The sequence below is a fragment of the Nyctereutes procyonoides genome, unplaced genomic scaffold (genome assembly GCF_905146905.1).
Source record: "Nyctereutes procyonoides isolate TBG_1078 unplaced genomic scaffold, NYPRO_anot_genome, whole genome shotgun sequence".
Lineage (NCBI taxonomy): Eukaryota > Metazoa > Chordata > Mammalia > Carnivora > Canidae > Nyctereutes > Nyctereutes procyonoides.
Window position 1 is genome coordinate 17,814,475 of NW_026575146.1, and position 19,011 is coordinate 17,833,485.

Sequence of the window (19,011 nt, forward strand, 5' to 3'; positions counted from 1 at the left end):
TTAATTTTATTTATATATTCACGACAGACACACACACACACACACACACACAGAGAGAGAGAGAGAGAGAGAGAGAGAGAGAGAGGCAGAGACACAAACAGAGGGAGAAGCAGGCTCCATGCAGGGAACCTGATGTGGGACTCGATCCCGGGTCTCCAAGATCACACCCCAGGCTGAAGGCAGCACTAAACCCCTGGGCCACTGGGGCTGCCCTCCTTTGGCATCTTTAATGCTCCTCTTTTAAGGACCATTTTGACATTGATTACATTAGAACACACATTATCCAGGATAATCTTCCCATCTCAACGTCCTTAATTTAAGCACACCTACAAAGTTCCTCTTGCCATGTAATGTAACATGTTCATAGGTTCCAGGAATTAGGAAGCATTACTTTGCCTACCACACCATTACTGGAGTGATCTTTCTAGAACACATCTCTTATGTTATATCTACTTCATGTAAGATGAAATCCAAACTTTCTAGTTGGGCATATAATGTTCTCCATCTCTGTCCCATGTCAAGTAGCATGTGGTATCTAAGAAACTATACCATGCTGTTGTATGCCTCTGTACTTTTGCTAACTCTGCTCTCACAATCAAGAATGTCCTTCCCTTCTCCCAGCCTCCACGAACATCCTCAAAACCTTCCCAAATGTACCATTAGAGGTAGGAATGCACACTCCCTCATTTGGGTACTTGCTCTACCTGTACCAGCTTCTCTTCTCCTGTCAACCTTCGCACTTCACTGTTTAGTGGTTGGTCCCCCTCCACCACCAGCAGGCAAGCCCCTAGAGGGTGAGAAGGTGGCCTGACTCGACATCACCTCCCCAGGGCCTTCCACAGTGCCTTAGAAATGACAGGTGAAGGAGTTCATGGATGTGCTGAAGAATATTGATGGTATTCATGTTTATTCCCATTTTAACATGAGGAGAGTTATCCAATAGGTTAAGAATATAAATAGTCATGTCTCAGAATTTAAAAAAGAAACAAACTAATTCTTCACTTTACTCCGCCACTGGAGTTTAATTTAATTTATGTGAAATTAAACCATCAGCACTGGCTTTGAGGAGTCCATCATTTCTTCTGTTCTATCCTACATGGTTTTGGCCCCTTGGTGCTTTATTCAACCAATGCTTCTTGTTGAATAACTATAAAATTTGTCATTGGAGAAGAAACAAAAGGGGTATAATTTACTGACTGCTTGACAGTGAATGACGATTGACAAAAGGATGCACTTTATTTTTGACATCTCTATTAGGATCCAGGAATCCTATAGTTCTGGGAAAGGAATGAGGAGAAAACCATTTTTGGAGTCACCTACAAAGCCTAATGAATAATATTCCTTTTACTCCCCACCATGACCATGTGAGGTAGTCATTCTAACACCCTCCATTTTATGGAGGAGCAAACTGTAGCTCTGAGGGTCTGAGAAATTCACCCAGGTCCTCTGGGAGGTGCAAGAGCCCAGAGTGGCCCATAGCCTGTGTTTTTCTGCCTCAAGTAAAATGAGGCTGCTCACTGTGTTAAGACCTGTACCTGCAGGGAGTGGCCACCTTAATTCATGTTTGAGCTGGGAAGATTTTGTGATTGGCTTGAGTGCAGAATTACCGTAAAAGCAGCTAGTGTGAGATGGAGGAGGGAAAGGTGGGTTTTAGTAACCTGCCTGTGCATGCCTGGTTGAAGTGCACCACTAAACCCCTTTCACCCCTCATTACTTGTGTCTTAGGATGGGGAATGAGCTATTTGAGCTGATGAACCCTTAAAGATCAAAGATTCCATTTTTATGCAAATAGCCAAGAGCAATAAACCTGGGAAAGAGAAGTCAGGAATATAAATTACCATAGGATGTGTATCTTTGAAAGGAACAGCAAGCCAGGTTGTTACTCAGAATTAAACTTATGGCAAGGACAACTTTTTAAATTTGTGTTTTAAATTATTTTTAAATGAGAAGAGATAATGGTAAAATATAACCCTGAATTTCATTGCTTATATAATACATCACAATCATAAGATGACTTAAGTATGCAATTTTGAATTAGGAAATAATATTGTAAACTCTGATGTGCCAGATACCTCTTCACCCCAGAGCAGGTGTGTGGTACTGAAAGCTACTGGAATCCAACTTCAATACCATTCTCAAACTAACCATGCCTTCTGTCATTTTGGAAACCCATTTCGTAACCACAGCAGAGTAATCCGATTATTCATCATGCTGCCATATTAATTATAAGCCTGCCTTTACATCCAGATCCTTCCTGCATAGACTTGCTTGGAGGCAGAACATTCTGTTGAAAATAAGCTGCTTTCAATGTCAGGAACATGGACTTTGAAGTAACAGAGACCTGGTCCCCTCATAGATGATCAACTTGTGGGCTATGTGACCTCAGACAACTTGGTAACTTCTCTGAGCTCCTTAGTCACTGCATATGGTTGTTCGGAGGGTCACATGATATAATATTTAAAGGGATTTAAATATTGCATCTGTCTTGCATTTGGTGTTTTAAAATGTTGTTATTTTTAACTAAAACAAAAGAAATCAATGTGCTCTAAAGGCAGGGTTTTTCCAGACTTATACTTGCATTTGTACCATATATTAAAAAAACAAATAAACAAACAACTAGTGTTGAATGTCTAATAGCAAGAGTACTGAACTGAGTCCCAAGATACAGATTTTAATCCTGGCTCTATACTCCATAGCTTTTTCTTTCTTCCTTCCTTAGCCATCATATTAAGTATTTAATATAACAGCAATCTGCTAAATTATTTCTCTATATTACTTTTTTTTACTCATGAAGGTCATGCATAACCTTGATTAAGTTACTTTTCCTTTCTAGATGCTTCTACAAATAAAGGTGTCGAATACCCTCTCAGGTCACCTCAATAATAGTGTCCAAAAGAAACATCTTCAACAAAGTGTTTTCTCATTCTGCTAGAATTCCGGGGTTGGAAATCCTAGAGTTTTGATGACACGATTACATACTTTCCGCTGCCTTCTGGTGGTCCCCATCCTCATTCTGTTTCCATTACTGTGACTTTATCTCCTTTCCTCCCCCAAGATCAACAACCCTCACTCAACCCTACTATCTCTTTACTAGTCCTTTTTCCATACAGCCTGGCTTTCTCCTGCCAAGTGTTGCTTACCTACTTCCATAGATTAATTATTTTTACTTTTATTATTTTTTTCTCCATGTCTAAGAACCATTATTGGGTTAAGAGACTCAAACCAAAGACATCATTCTGTATTTATCTGTTCTCTGTCAAGTCCAAAGGGTAGATTTATTGTCATTCCATGTATTTTGTAGACACCATAGTTGGATGAGATTTCTTAATTTTAACAGAGTTAATGCTTCCAGGAAACTTAATAAAGATTCTACAGCCATTTTAATAATCAGGAAACGATAGTGAAGATTTATCTGCGAGTAGCAAAAATCCATCCACTTCAAAGTCTGTCACCAGACTAAATAATAATGTTCTCTATTCTGCATCATTTCTGTACCTCAAGATGTCTTGTCAAGTGTATTTAATATCCAGGATATTTAATTTACCACAGAGTTAACTCAGATATATTTGTATTAACTTTTCCTGCAGAGCTTTGCAAGTCGCCAAGACTTAAAATAATGGAGGTCTAACCTGTAGGTGAATAATTACTTTTTTCCCTTTCATGTATTGTACTCACTAAAATACATTGATGCATTAATAAATGGCATACCTTTTGTCCTAAATTTTAACAAAATAGCTGTTTTACAGAAGCTTGAATTGCAGCGTGCACAGTATTGACATCACGATAGGAAAGTGAGGCATTTTAGTAATTAAGTTAAGCAGTTATTTTGCCCCCACAACTCAATTTTCTTTCCAATTTTCCAACCCCAATTCAGAATTACTGAACCTGAAACTTGCTGAGAAGAATATATGTACTCAGCTTAATTTCCCCCTTTAATATGCTTAAGGGAACAAAACCCTCTCTTCTTGAAGAAATTCTCACTACACTCCCTAGATTTTTTTTCTTCCTTCCATAGCTATCATATTCAGCACTTAATATCTTGGGCATTCTGCTAGATTCATTCTAAACACTCTCTTATTTACTCACAAGGATCTTCTGTAGGGCTGAATTGACTGAAGCCTAGGGCTCATACATGTCAGGGACACAGTAGGAAGTGGAGCTTCCAGAATGCCTGCCTGCTGGGAAGTCCATACTCACACCTGCCCCATTAGATAAGGCACTGCACCTGGTAGCTCCATGGCATGCCATCAGCACCACATGTACTTGGCCCCTGTTACATTTTGCATCTTCTTAAATCTCATAGTCTGGAATTTTAGATCTTTCAGGATTTGGTTTTTACTTTACTGAGCCTATTTTATTTGCCATTATCCTTGAGTATGAATCTTTTCCATCAGCAAGGCTAATTTTTTATTGTCCAGGACATGCCGTATTAGCATTATTCATGATAGAAGTCTTATTTAGAGTATTCATTTTTCAAATTTTCAGGAAGCAGTTGCATTGTTTCTTGTTTCTCGTTTTTCTTCCTATTTAATGCAGTATCTTGCAGAACATTCCATATCAGGGCATTTAGACCTACTCATTTATTCAAAGACTGAATGGATTCCTTTGCATGGCTCTGCACATCTATATAACCAATCCTTTTTTTTTTTTTTTGGACATTACAGTCATTTTTAGGATTTTGCTACTGAAAGCAAATTATAACTGGTATTTTGTGGGTATACATATATTGCATGCACTTGCATGAACACATTGGAAAAACACATTTTTAAGAATAAGATTTTCATGTTTCAGTTTTACAGATAGTGACCTTGACCTCTTCCATCCTCTAGAATCCTAAGAGATTGTTGTCAAGATCCATATCTTCTGAATTTTGAGTTTTTCTTTTGTGTGTCCTTTGACACCCAGGTTGGGAGTAAGTTTGTTCCCTGGCTCCACGGACTAAAAGCTTGTACTATACAGCATCCAGTAGAAATTACCAAGAGCCACACTGACCTCTCAAAATCCAGATATTACTTGTTTGGGTTTTAGAGAAAGATTCAAATTATGGACATTTATTAAAATTATTTGGTTTACCTACAATAGTAATGACTTCTCAAATAGATTTGCATGAAATGGATCTTTTGAGTGGAACAGAGTAGATGTATACCTGCCACATCTAGTGGGTCAGATGCACATCACTAGGAGAGATGTATAACTCCATCGGCAATAAACATCTTTGGAGCAGCCTTGGATCTGGGGCTTGCTGGAGCCTCCAAACCATGGAATCTGACAGAAGGAAAAGCTGAGAGTAACCAGGCAGCTACTGGGACCTGTCTCATCCAGGAGAACCAGGAGAGCAAGGTCTGAGCAGGTGGCGATCTACAAAGAGGACCATTCTGCTAAGTGGAATACAGCAAGGGAGAAGCAGCAAGTGGTCTTGGAAACCAGTAATCATCAACATGGCTCCAGGTTCAGTCAGGTTCTGGAAGGACCATTGTTCTCAGTCTTGGCTGGACACTGAAATCACATGGGAAGTTTTAAAAGCCTTGATGCGGATTGCTATTCCCACTTGTTCCACAACAACCTCAATCCCCCTCAAATGCCTCTAAATAATCTGAGTCACATGTGTTCATGACACAGTATTTTCAGCTTTCATTTACTTTCAGCCAACTTTTTCCTCTCTTGTTCTATCTGATCCAACAAGAGAATATCCTTTGAATTGGACCGTGCAGCTTCCCAGAGTAAATGCCTGTGCGATTTTCTCTAATTTCCTGGTCCTGCAGAGATTCAAGCCTGGGGATCAGCCTGGGCTTGAGTATTTTTAAAACTTCCCAGATGGTAGTGATAGTCAGCCAAGGCTAAGAACAACTATAGTAGGACCACGACTCCCAGTCCCACGACCGCCAAGAGCTAGTCAAGGATGCAGGCCCCAGCAAAGCAGGGCATGATGGTCTCCTGTTCCTGCTGTGAAATGGAGGTAACAACAAAATGATAGAGATGGAGAGCCAGTTAGGAGACTCCACCAACCCAGCAGGACCAGAAAGGGCTACATAGTGCTGGGTAACTGGGGCGGCCTTCAGACCCACTAGAGACCACACAGCAAGACTAGCTCAGATCTCATCAGCACAGGCTGCTAATGTAATTCTCTTCTGACCAAGTTTCCCTGAGAACCAAGTACAATTCTGCCTGCAAGGAGAGGGCATCAGTAACCCCAGCAGGGAGGGCTAAAGGAAATCAGGACCTGACCTCCTTCTTTTGAAATAATTGCATACTTCTGTATCCACAGTCTAAAATTGTGGCTAGCTGCTCCCATATGGGGATCTTCAACCATTTCCACACCTCCTTGTCAATGCAACTACTTTTTCATCAACTCCAATTTTGAGCCATATTTAAATGCCGAGGATTTTAATAGTATTAAACATGTTATTGTCCATATTCTTACATGATTTTATTCTTGTATCTACCTTTGTAATTGAATTTTATAAATTTAGAAATTGTGAGTAGTTAAAAAAGTTTTTAGTAACATATTAAAAATTAAAATCTTGTTAGGAGAGTTTATAGAGTTAGACCCTCAACCTAAATTCCTTTTGGTGTGAATAATAACTTTTCTTGTATGATACAAAGGAGCAAATAATCACAAAGATGATTTTCAAAGGAAATAGAATTTTAGACCTGGATTATTATTTTAAACCGATGGCCACTATATTTAGTGGTAAATACATATATAATTTATTTTTTTAAGTTGTCATGTACCAAAGAAGAATCTCAGAGAAGTAGAAATTGCTTACATAGACACTCCCTCAGATTTTCATTTCTTGCTTTTCTCTTCTCGTGAGCAATTGTGAAATTCTACAAAGTTTCACATTAAAAAAATATTTGACAAGAAAAACGCATAAAATATTTTGAAAAATCTAAGGAGGGAGGGCATATTGAGGAAAGGTAATTGGGAAGTAAAAATTGGGTCACAATATGAAACAAAATAGTGTTTGTTTCTATTCCCACTCATTCTCGTGTGATAAACCTAATCCTCCTCAAATTCCTCCAAATATCTGAGTCACTTGTGTTCATGACACAGTCTTTTCAGCTTCTGTTTCATTTCTGCCTCTCTTCTTCTCTTCCTCTCCTGCTCAATCACCTAATCCTTTGATTTAGTCCCTGTAACCATCCCAGCCCCTGCGAATACACTATGCTACTAAACTAGGGCCCCAATTGGGGACCTAAAACTCATCTTACCCCAGTGGAAATTTTTTCCCAGATTTCTGCCATGACTTCTGGCCTACCCTCTGTATCCAGTCCACATTCCATGACTCTGTGGGGTGAAAGCAGGGGGCATTGTGCTTATCCCTTGCATGGGTGACCAGGAAAGCAAGCAAGGTTACCTTCTGATCTTGCGAAACCTTTCATTATAGCAAGAGTCTTGGGAGCTGGACTGCAAAACTGTCAGATTAATAAATAATAACTGTCAATAAATAAATAATAAACTGTCAAAATAATAAATATTGTATTGTATTGTATTTATTGTATTAATAAATATTGTAATAAATGTGCCCCATCTCTCATCCACTGGTATATTGGTTTTGGACCTTATCACACTTATTACAAGACCCTATCACACTTGACTTTAAAACCTTGCGTATCTTGGCAGGCCACCTAGCTTAAAGACAGAAACCTAGATTTAAATCCAGATATTCATGTTAACTGAGTGGCCTCACACAAGTCACTAAGCCATTCTAAGTCCCATGGAGTTGACCTTAAATGTTGACCTTATCCCTGTGGAGATGTGGTGATATGACAAGATAATGTAAGCTCAGGGAATGGATGGATGGTTGGATGGATGGATGGATGGATGGATGGAGAGATGGATGAAAACTGTGATGTGCTAGACAAGAATTTGCTGTTGTGGTGTTCACAGAAGTTCTATGCCAAAAGCATGTATTAAGCATCTCCTAAGTACCTTGTATGTATGCTAGGCTCTATAAGAGTTAAGTAAAAATATCTAGTCCCTATCCCCAGGGGCTGACGTGTGACAAATGCTACATCGTGACAAACAAAATGCAAGGGGGATGGCTAGATTAATTCCAAATAGGTGTCTTGAAAAAGTCTGGTGAAGAATAGCCCTAAAGAGGGCTTACAATTTCTCCAGATAAACATTAAATGCATTCCAGGCAGAAAGAACAGCACAGCAAAGGCACAAAAGCAGAGAGGCTATGGTACCTATTCAGAAAACAGTCAACAGTGTCATTGGCCAAGAACATGGACAAGGAATGGAACTGAGGAGTAGAGTGAGGGACAACTGTAAGGATACAATAGGCCAGAGGCCACACTGGAATCCAGTGAATACCAAACCGAGACATTTGATTTCATGCCAAATTCAATGAGGAGGAATTGACAGAAAGTGACTTCATTCATCTAATCACCCACCACTTATATATTGTTACCTAGAGGTACCAAATACAGGAAATACACTGGTAAAGAGGACACAGCCCTGACCTCAAGGAGACCTCTGTGTCATGGAGAAAAATGGGTAAATGTACCAGAAACTTCCATCCTCATGATAAATGCTGTGATGGGGTAAGACAGAGTGCCAGGCACCCAGAGAAGAGACAGTTGTTCCAGGCTAGGGGAATCAAGGAGGGAGTTCCAAATTCAACTTGCCCACCATGAACAAAAGGCATCATTGCATGAGCAGCACATCAGCTATTTTTTACAAGCTTCATTAAATGCCGAATGTATTGAAAAAACTTCATCACTCAGATAGAATACAGTTTTCCTTATTTGAAGTTTTCACTGGTTCTGCCAATGAGCTCCCTTAATTCTTCCAAATGCAAATTTAATATGAGACAGATGCATTGTTATGAGTAATACAGAAACCCAAATTTCTTGGCCACGTTGGCTGGAGCCCCTGTGAGCTGGCCTGGTGTTTCTGGGCAATGCCGTTCCTCATTCAACACACACCGACGGGTCTATACTCATTTCCTTTCTATCCGCTAGAGCGCTGCTGACTCTGCTAGCCTGGCTTTCCTTCATAACTATCTTGCTTGTTCCGTTTGCCCTGCACAACAACAACAACAACAACAAAAATGTAGATGAGAATCAACTCTTTACTTCAACAGCAGTGAAAGAATTATTTCGTTAATTGGTATATTGATATACCAAGAACTGCTTACCGTGCCAAGTTATTAAGAATAAGTAGACAAGGGGCAAATTAAACTTTGAATCACCTGTTCCTTTGGGCAAAATACATAAACTAAATTGACTGCAACCAAATGTCATATTATTTACATGGCGTGCACAATTTATTTCCCAAAAATGTGCTCAACAAAAGATTTGAATTTGCTCTTAAGCGTATAATGGATCCCACTTAATAGTGACGCTCTCTGTGTGCCCTTCTCTCTATAATTAAATCATATGGAAAAATGTCACAAAACAAAATAAAATGTATTTATTTCAGCCATATCTTCCCACAGCATGACATGAAGTCTGAAAAAAGAATCACTAAGCATTTTTATACCATCTGTGCTAGTAGGGGATACGTTTACCAAGCACGTCACTGTAAAATATTCCATTTTGAATTAAGCATAGTCTACTTATTACTATATAGTATCGTCTGAATGAGTACCAAATTGGACAAAATTCCATCTCTGCTATAACATTCTCATTTGCTTATATGCTGTTTTTTAGCAAAACTAGTCCACGATAATGTCTTTTACTGGATTTCAAGAGATCCAAAAAAGAGGAGTCATCAATATATTATTGTATTTGTGTTACAATCTCCACACTTCTTCATTTGAATAAAGTTCTCAAAGTATTTTGTGACCTTTGAAATTGTAGCTTCTCATAAGCAGAATAGGGATCACTGTGACAACTTAGATAATGACATTATTTGGAGCTGATAATCCCCTATTGCTGAAGGAGAGCTAAAAAGTCTGTATGATCAAAAAAGCTGTTGTTTCAATTACCTTGTGAAGCATAAAGTTATATCCATTAAAACTTCTGCCTTTCCAACAGAATAATCCTACGGCTTTACTCTGCCATTATTATGACTAAATTTTATGAATACTTGTAGAAAATTTTATCTCCTATACCAAATGAGGCCTTCTCACAGTTTGTTTATGAGATGTGAAAAATTTAAATTTATTTTTAAATTTATCACAGAGCTGCTTGATCAACTCAGAGAAGCACGAGTTCCAGCTTAAACACGAACTCTTGGCTCTGTCGGTGTTACCCTTCTGAGTTTGTTTCCCGATGCCAAACATGCCAGCATTGTTTGGAAAGACATATGAATAATAAAATGTAACCTTCTTTACAAATGAAAAGTATTTTATAACTGTGTTGATCTCCTTTTAGTTATAAATCTTCCCAAGTCAATAATATTTATGCTAAAACTTCAAACATAGCTAAATTAAGACAGGATTTACTTGAAAATAATTTTAAATAAAACTGTCCATTTTAATTGTTAGAAAAACTACAATAGTTCTAAAATTATCAGTTATGTGGTTTGTCATAAAATCAATGGCTAAATTTACTTATCTTGATTCTGTCTAACACTCTGAAAAGATTTAAAGTTCCACAGGGGGGTGAGGGCTTGGGGGGACACCTGAGTGGCTCAGCCAGTTAAGTGTCTGCCTTCGGCTCAGGTCACAGTGTCAGGATCCTGGAATCAGCAGGGAGTCTGCTTCTCCGTTTTCTGTGTGCTCCCTCCAATGATCTCTCTCTCTCTCTCTCTCAAATAAATAAAATATATTTTTTTAAAGTTCCATGAGGTTTTGGAAATCCCGTTTCCTTTAAAACCACCCCCACCATCTCCTCTTAAGTCACTTTTGACGGTGATAGCATGTGCAAAGGAGATTTGTGAATTATTAAATGAGACAAAAAACTTAGTTGTCACCTCCAGTAATATTATTATCATTAAAATTGTGGCAGTTATTCTTTCCAGTGTTCGTCTCACAGGTTCCCACATGAACACAGTACTTTTTTTGTGACATTAATTTTATCAATTGATTGTCTTTATTTTAAGCAGTCTTTTGTACCCTGCCTTTAGTGTTGACCTTCAGGGTTTTCTGTCTGTGGCTTATTCCTTCCTCTATGTTACCGCAAGGCAGGGTCCAAATCTCAGATGTCAACATATCCTGTAGGAATCAGAATAGCCAGTCCAGAAAACATTTATCAAAGCACTGAATGGATTCTGCTTGTGTCCCAATTCTGATTTAAATATACAAGCCAACAGATGAAAGGCATACCCGAAAAAGACTCTTGAGTCTCTTTTTTTTATGAAAATATGCCTTTCCTTTGGGCCAGCTGTAATTCCTTACATATTTACCCTTAGACTAACTTTTCCTCAGGTCCAGGGAGGACTACCTTTACCAAAAGAGCAAATGAATCATTTCAAGCTCTCACTTTTATTTCTGTGAACTATAGTCTCTGGTCACTTACATGAATATTTTCAAATGAGACTTTTTCAAGTGCTAAATATTTACAATTATGCTTTCTCTTCCTAACTTTTGTAGAGTACTAGAGGTTGTGACCATAATATTCTAGCACAAAATATGAGTTAACTTCCAGTCTGAAAGTTCACGGACTGATTTTGCCAACTTCAAAGGATGCTAATATTTGAATAAAAGCTGCCAGAACTGAAGCCAATATCATTCAGTGGTACACATGGTTATTTCTACTTTCTTTTGAAATCCAGAAGGGAAGTCTACTTATGCCTAATGCTATTAGTTATTAATTTTTTTCTAGATGCTCTGCTGAACTTCTTTTGGATCAAATATCATGGAAAACCAAAAATGTGAAGCAAACTAATTTGAATGAAAAGTTAATTCTGGTTGTACTTTTTAAATTAATAAAAACAGTGATGATCAGGATACATTGCACTGAGCAAACCTGGTAAAATTAACTACAGTGCATGTCTTCCCACTGGATGTTCAGGAATCTGGTTTAGAGAAGAAAAGAAAGCACACCATTCTTCAGCCTCAAGAAGATGAGGTGATGGTGGCTGCAGATGGCCCCATTTGTAAATGAGAAACATGTTCCATCACATCTCCATTAAAATGTCTTTATGTTAAGGGTCAAGTGCCTGCAGTTTTCTCCAAGTGCCTCTAGAGGGTAATCTTCCATTTTTGGTAACATCCCAGAATCTTCTCTAGGTGGTACTGGGACCAACCTCACAACACCTTTCAAGGAGAAGCCATACTCTATTGTAACATAATCCACCACCATAAGGTTAACTATCTTTTATTCTCTTTATGCTTCTTGCACCTGATAGCTTAGAAGAGTCTTGCATCACATAAACATACCTCTTAAAAGGCATAGTGTCCTCCATGTAGCCATGTGCCTTCGATCCCCAACTTGCACTGGATGGCCAATCTCTATGCTGTCTGTCAGAGACATCCCACCCAGTGGCATCACTTCCACCTTTCAAAACCAGAGCTTAGCCTCTTCTCTGCTCTTCTGTAGGGGTATCCCAGTTCTTACCCCTTCTACAATTTAGATCTTTTTGTTCTTTCTCTTATTCTCCTTTTCATTTTCATCTGTAGCCTATATACTTCCCTGGAAATCTCCGTATTATCTTATAGCTCCTAAATGTCAGTTTATCAAATGAACTACAGAAGTGAAAGGACCTCACCTGTAATTGTAGCAAAATTCCCCATATTGTTAGGCTGGCTTTTTTTGTGAAACATGACCATAAGACTTTTGCGTCAACCATTAGTAATATAGCTAATTTAATTTGGTCATGATATTTCAAAAGACAAAAAATTCACGCCCAACCGTAATTTTAAAAGCAAAACAGAACATGTTGGTGGCTGCATTAAGAGTCATTCAGTGACAAGTAGTATTTTGAAAAAATGGACACTATCATGTGATATTGACTAGGAAGAAGGAACTCCCAAGAGGGGAAAGTGCCCAATGCTGATAGCTAGTAATAACATTGGCAGGGTCTTACTGAATTCTAGGCTATGCAGTAAGCAATTTATCTGCTTTATCTCATTTTATCTTCACCACCCAATGAGGCAAGTATTGCTGTTCCTCATTTATAGTGGAGGGAACTGAGGCCCAGAAAAGTTATACCATTTGCCCATCATTACATTGTATTGGAAGTGGGACTCTCCCAGCCTATCTGCTCTAAGTCACAGGATCGGAACGCCTAGGTGGCTCAGTGGTTGAGCCTTCCGTTCAGGTCGTGATCCTGGAGTCCTGGAATCGAGTCCACATCGGGCTTCCTGTGGGGAGCCTGCTTCTCCCCCAGCCTGTGTCTCTGCTTCTGTGTATCTCTCATGAGTAAATAAATAAAATCTTCAAAATAAAATAAAACAGAGAATCTTATCCATTTCCAATGATGTATCAATAGCAGCACGACAATTACAGTTCTTCTCAATTGCAGAAGGATTCACTACTAATTCAGAAATAAAATAGCCTTTCCCCCCAGTTTCTCACAATTTCTAAGTCTCTACTGGTCAGCTGGGACAACTAGGCAGTGGTGAGGCAATGGAAGTATATGAAGGGGTAAAAAGAGGAGACAGGGAAACATACAGGTTGAAAAAAAAATTTTCTTCCTTGTTATATCATGAGCCTGAGGGTTTTCAGCTCCTTCTGGAAAGTTGACCTCAGTTGGCCCAGATTGGTGGCAGTGCCCTGAAGACACTGATGCTGAGAATTTGAAAGAACCAGCTCTGCCCTGTCAGACCATGTGGGTGGGGAGGGGGCATTTGTCACCACAGGCTCTACCATGGAATTATTTTTATACCAAAATCATAAGAAGACCTTGAACTTGACATACAAAGTTAATGGCCCTGCGCCAAGTTAGGACACTGCTTGTCCTTGGTCTTCTCCTCAGCAAGAGCCCCAATAAATATGCAAATTACAAAAGTGTCTTCCAAACATAGAAATACCTTTCATTATAATCCCAGGAAGCTCTCAGCTTCCACATTTTATTAAAGCCACCGTTATTATTTTAGAACAAGATCTTGTGCCTTCTTGGTATATACTTAAAACTTGCAAATCGCTTTTTAATGTCTTAAATTTGCAGCCAGCATTGGAAATTTGCAGTTACCCTACCTTGGTCAACTCAGAAGGTTTTACTCTCTCAACCTAAATATGCCAGCCTTAAGTTCACATGCAATTCTCTAAATGGAAGTTACCAAAAATACAACACAGATAACTGAATTTTTTTCTACTTCAGTTATTTTAATTGCCTGAAACTACATTTGCTTAGGCATCAAGGTAAATAGCAATTTGCCCCAGAGAAAGCCTTTTCGACCCAACTCATTGAATAATTTTTATTAGTGCACACACACACACACACACACAATCTGAGAATACGTAAACACTCCAGCAGGACTTTTTCCTGAGAAAAAGAATGCAACATGCATTGATATTCACAATTTCTTGCTTCCTTCTTTTTTACTGGATCCTGAGGCCCGGGTGAGAGAGCTCTGCTGGAGAGTCAGGAAACCTGGGTTCAGGGCATGCTTCTGGGTACTAAAGAACTATGTGATCTCCAGAACATTCTAGACTTGCCTACGCTTCCTATTATTTAACACACATTGGTATGCCAATTAGATTTTAAAATAATCACAAACATGACCTAATCATTTTAATACTAAGGATTAAACCTAAGGAGATAATTAAAGGCAGGCAGAAACATAAATACCTATATATTTTAAATGTGTTTTAATAATTATGGAGAAATAGAAATAAGTTAAATGTCAACCAATATAGAAATGGTCAAATAAAAAAGATGGTCAAATAAATTATATTTTATTCCTATGATGGAATATACTGCTGCCATTTAAATGAATGAGAGCATTTTAAGGACATGAAATTATCAAAATATAAAATTAAGTTAAAAATCAAGGTATAAAATATATGTAATAAAATCTTCAATGTGTGTCAATGTTTGTGGTCCAAGTACACATACATGCACACAAGTTAAGAAAGAAATGCAATTAATGGCAGTGAAGGCTGTTTCTTGGTAGGGAGAACATACATGACTTCTCTTCATCCTTCTCTTTGTTTCCCACCTCTTCCACAATGAACAGTATAATCAGGAAAAAAAATAGTTACCTTAAAAATTAAAATACTGGGTGGAGCTATGTTCTACATTTCTTTTCTTTTTTTTTCTTTGTTCTACATTTCTTTACAATTCTAAGTATCTATTCCATAACCAAAAAAAAAAAATTCAAAAGTAACACATAGGATTTGAAATTCCCAGAAACAGTCATTCTCAGGACAGAAAGATTTTGCACTATGGTCCTATCTCATCCAGGGCAAAAATGTAGAAGATCTGTGTGCTGGGGCTATAAAGATCCCTTAACCCCTTTTTGGAACCACAACACGACTGTTCTCCATACTGACATAGGTTTCCTCCTCTGGACTCTATATTTAGGCTTTTGAATCCTACAATAAGGTGGGAGCATCCTAACTTATGTAAGAATCATCACTTTGCTCTTCTATCTCCCTACACATTTCAAATGATTTTTGCCTCCAGACCTCCAGAACATGGGATAGTGATTCAAGTCGCTGCTTCCCTTTTTATACAAAATGCTTTTAAGGTCACTCTTTCTACACTAAAAAGCAGAAAAGTACCTTAGTGGGTGTCTGGAAGTTCCCAAAGCAGCAGTTCCCACCCACACTTGACCAGCACTTCGTGAGTTCCTAGTTTAAAATTGTAAGTGGTGGTGTCTAGTTCCTCCCAGATCTTAAGGCATTACTCTGGGCTCCCAATGTTAAGGATTCTTAAATGCATAAATGATGGCATGTGTTCCCTTGAGCAGCTGCTAACTGAACATTTATGACAAGGCAAAAAAAATCCAAAGTAACCAAGTAGTTCTTTCACTACACTTTGTAAAGGAATGCATGACTCAGGAATGCACAGCCATCCACAGTGCTTCTCCCAAATAATGCTGTTGACCTGGATTTGATTTCTTACGTGAAATTTCCTTCCCTGCTTGCTTAGAGGGCATGTTGCCATCTAGTCTGAACAGGGAATGGAGAAGCGAGAATTTGACTCGTACAATTCCCACCTCCCAGTGCCTCATCATGGGATCATAGACACTATTCTGTTGCATACCAATCCATCTATCTCATTGCCTTCCTGTAAAGCCATATCAAAGCCACAGCTACCTCATGGAAAGGGTTCTATTTTAGGGACCATTCCAGAGACTCTCAGACTCCAAGTTTGTCAATTGTCACTATCAGGAAATTATTTCATGTAGTCAACTTATACCTCTCATAAAAGTTTGTCAGTTTCTTATTCAATTCTTATCCAAGGTGGAAGATAGCTGGGTACTATCTCCATGACAGTATTATTATTGCCATGATGTTATTGCCATGACAGTCACTGTGGCTAATGCCACTGCTGCCACTTGGGACACCTACCTTTACCTCAGTCACCTCTTTTAATCCTCACAACAAACATAAGTTGGAGGCAGATGAAACCTCAGAGAGATGAAAACATTTGTCCAAAGTACAGCTAGTTAGTAGCAGAGCTATAACATCAACCCACGTCTGCCGGGCTTTTTTCCAGGACTCCATGTTGCCACATCACCTACTTGTATCATTGAAAGCTGATGTTTTCTGCCTTTCTTAATCTTCATTAGGTGGATTATCCTAGTCTCTCATCCTATATCCTAGCCCAGGACTCTATTCCTCTAAATTCATTGCTCATGACTGTTTGAGGAGAAGGGGCACTAGATTAATATTTCCCTTATATATACCCTTTTGAGACCTACCCTTTGGGTTTGGTCTGTGAGTTTGGGGGAAGGAGAATTAATTTTAAAGCCAGGGTAATAATGTCAGCTCCCAAACTCTCAGGGGAGGCGATCTGATCGAAAGAGGCTAAGGAGATTCTCTTAAAACTGTTTTTGCAGAGCAAGCACAGAATTCTTACTTTAATAATTAATTAATTAATTAATTAATTAATTAATTCTTACTTAAATTACACATTTACATGAGTTGGTTTGTTGAGGGGAGACCTAAGAAGGCTATGGAAAGTTATTCATGAGTACCCTCACCCAGCCATTTTTGATGCTACCATTCCTGAGGAATTATGGTTAACAATTATTTTTGGTTCACTACTTCAGTGGATTTCTCTGGAAGCTCAAGGGGTGCATGAAAGCCCCAGAAGTTGTGAATACAGCTCCTGGGGCACACAACGGGACATGGGAAAGACCAGGTGTCATACAGCCCATGAGCACAACATAACCAAGTGCTAAGCCAGATGGGATCTGAGTGACATCCATCAGAAGAGGAGAAATAGCTCTGCTTCCTCAGGCAGCATTTCCATTGAAGGATCTCAGCACTTTTCAATTATAAGCCAACATTTTGCTTCCAGGTCAGAATGGATGAAAAGATAAATTGGCTTTTTCAATTTTGGATTTCCAGTCTCAGAAACTAGAATCCTTCCTGATTTCATGTTTCAGTTCTCCTATGCAAAGCCTAGGTTAAAAGTCTTTTCTGTTATTGCTGGGTCCTTACCTAATTTAGGGATTTTGCCTTCTAAGTCAAAATAACCTTACTCAGAGAAATATCAAAATAAAAGCAGATGAATTGAGTGATTACAAAATGTTAGTTGCTCTGTCTTGTTTTCCCCTTCCTGTGGGGGCTTCTTCACTCTGTCTGCATACAGGCACTCACCATCTTCACTCCTTACACTAAGCTCCTTCATTTACTGTGAACTGTAACTGGCCACAGAGGGTGGGCAGGAAAAGCACACACGTTTCCCCAATCCTCTTGCAATTACAGTTGCATCAAAAAAAGTTGTGCACTATCCAGACTAAGTTATAGGAGGTAAAACTTTCCTATTTCTTAATAGACACTTTTCTCCATGAATGGAGAACAGAAGAAGACTCTCTATGTTTACCTGTCACCTGCACAGGAGCACACCAGCCTGGCCATATGCCCCTGATCCCCTTTCTTTTGATTATAATTTGTTTATTCATTTAGTAAATGCTTCTTGAACACCTGTCCAGTAAAACCTCTATTAAGTACTGGAAATGGAAAGAAAAAGAAAGGAAAGAAAGAAAGAAGGAAGGCATAAATGAACAAATGAATGAATGAACAAAGGAAGGAAAGGAAGAAAAGAGAAAGATAGGAAGAGGAGAAGAAACTCAGGACAAATCCCTATCTTTAAGGAGATTGCAGTCAAGTTCAGGAGATAAGCTGTACAGGGGCCATAGACAGATGCCAATGAAATGCCATTGGAGCCTGATTTTAGAGATGAGGCAAGTTTCCATAAAACATTTCACCTAGACTTCCAAAGTCAGGCAGATGGGCAAAGCACAGTCTAGGCTGAGGAATAACATGAGTCAAGGCTTTGAAGAGAAACATTAGGTTCTCAGCAGTGGTGGCCCGGGAGAGACTGGAGAGAGGAGGAAACTGAGAAGTGGAGGGTGTTTGAGGATATGCCCGGGAGTCCACTTGACGCCACAGGCAGTAATTGCTGTTGAATATTTGCAAATACATGAGTGAAATAATCACTACCATGCTTGGGGCCAGAGAGTGACAGCTACCCTGGGGAGCCGGGCCAGTGTCAATTGAGCAGGCCTGGAGGCACCTGCACTGCTGGGACAGAAAGCAAGGGGCTCACCTGAGGCGGCCCATGGAAAGTGCAGGAGACTGTGCACAGGGGCCACCGCATGGCTGGGCCCACTGAGCATACCACATAACTGAGGAGCAGTTCATTACCCAGATGGTCAGAGGGCAGGGAGCAAGAGAGAGAGATTTGGGAGCATCCTTGTGAAGCCAACAACTGAAAATGTGAAGCTGAAGAAATCACCCACCTAAATCTTGTGGTTAAGAAGCAAAGGAAGCTAAGAAGAGTTCTGTTCAAGGGCACCTTATGGGCTGGGAGCAGAAGATGAGCCGGAGGGTGGCCTACAAGGCCAGGACTTGGAGAAGGAAACCAGGAGAGTCCCATGTCAGAGAAGCCTGCAGCAGAGAGTTTCTCATGCCAGGGTGTGGACACTCTGTGGAAGCCACAGGGAGAGAAGGATATGAAGACCACACCTAAGGAAGGGCTCTAGGCTGCGGCGT

General features: G+C 39.3%; 1 protein-coding gene across 1 annotated transcript in view; it reads left to right on the forward strand.

The window, feature by feature from the left end:
- The window catches only part of PACRG (parkin coregulated), a 519,397-nt gene that overhangs the window by 381,479 nt on the left and 118,907 nt on the right, over positions 1-19,011 (forward strand). The window lies entirely within an intron of this gene.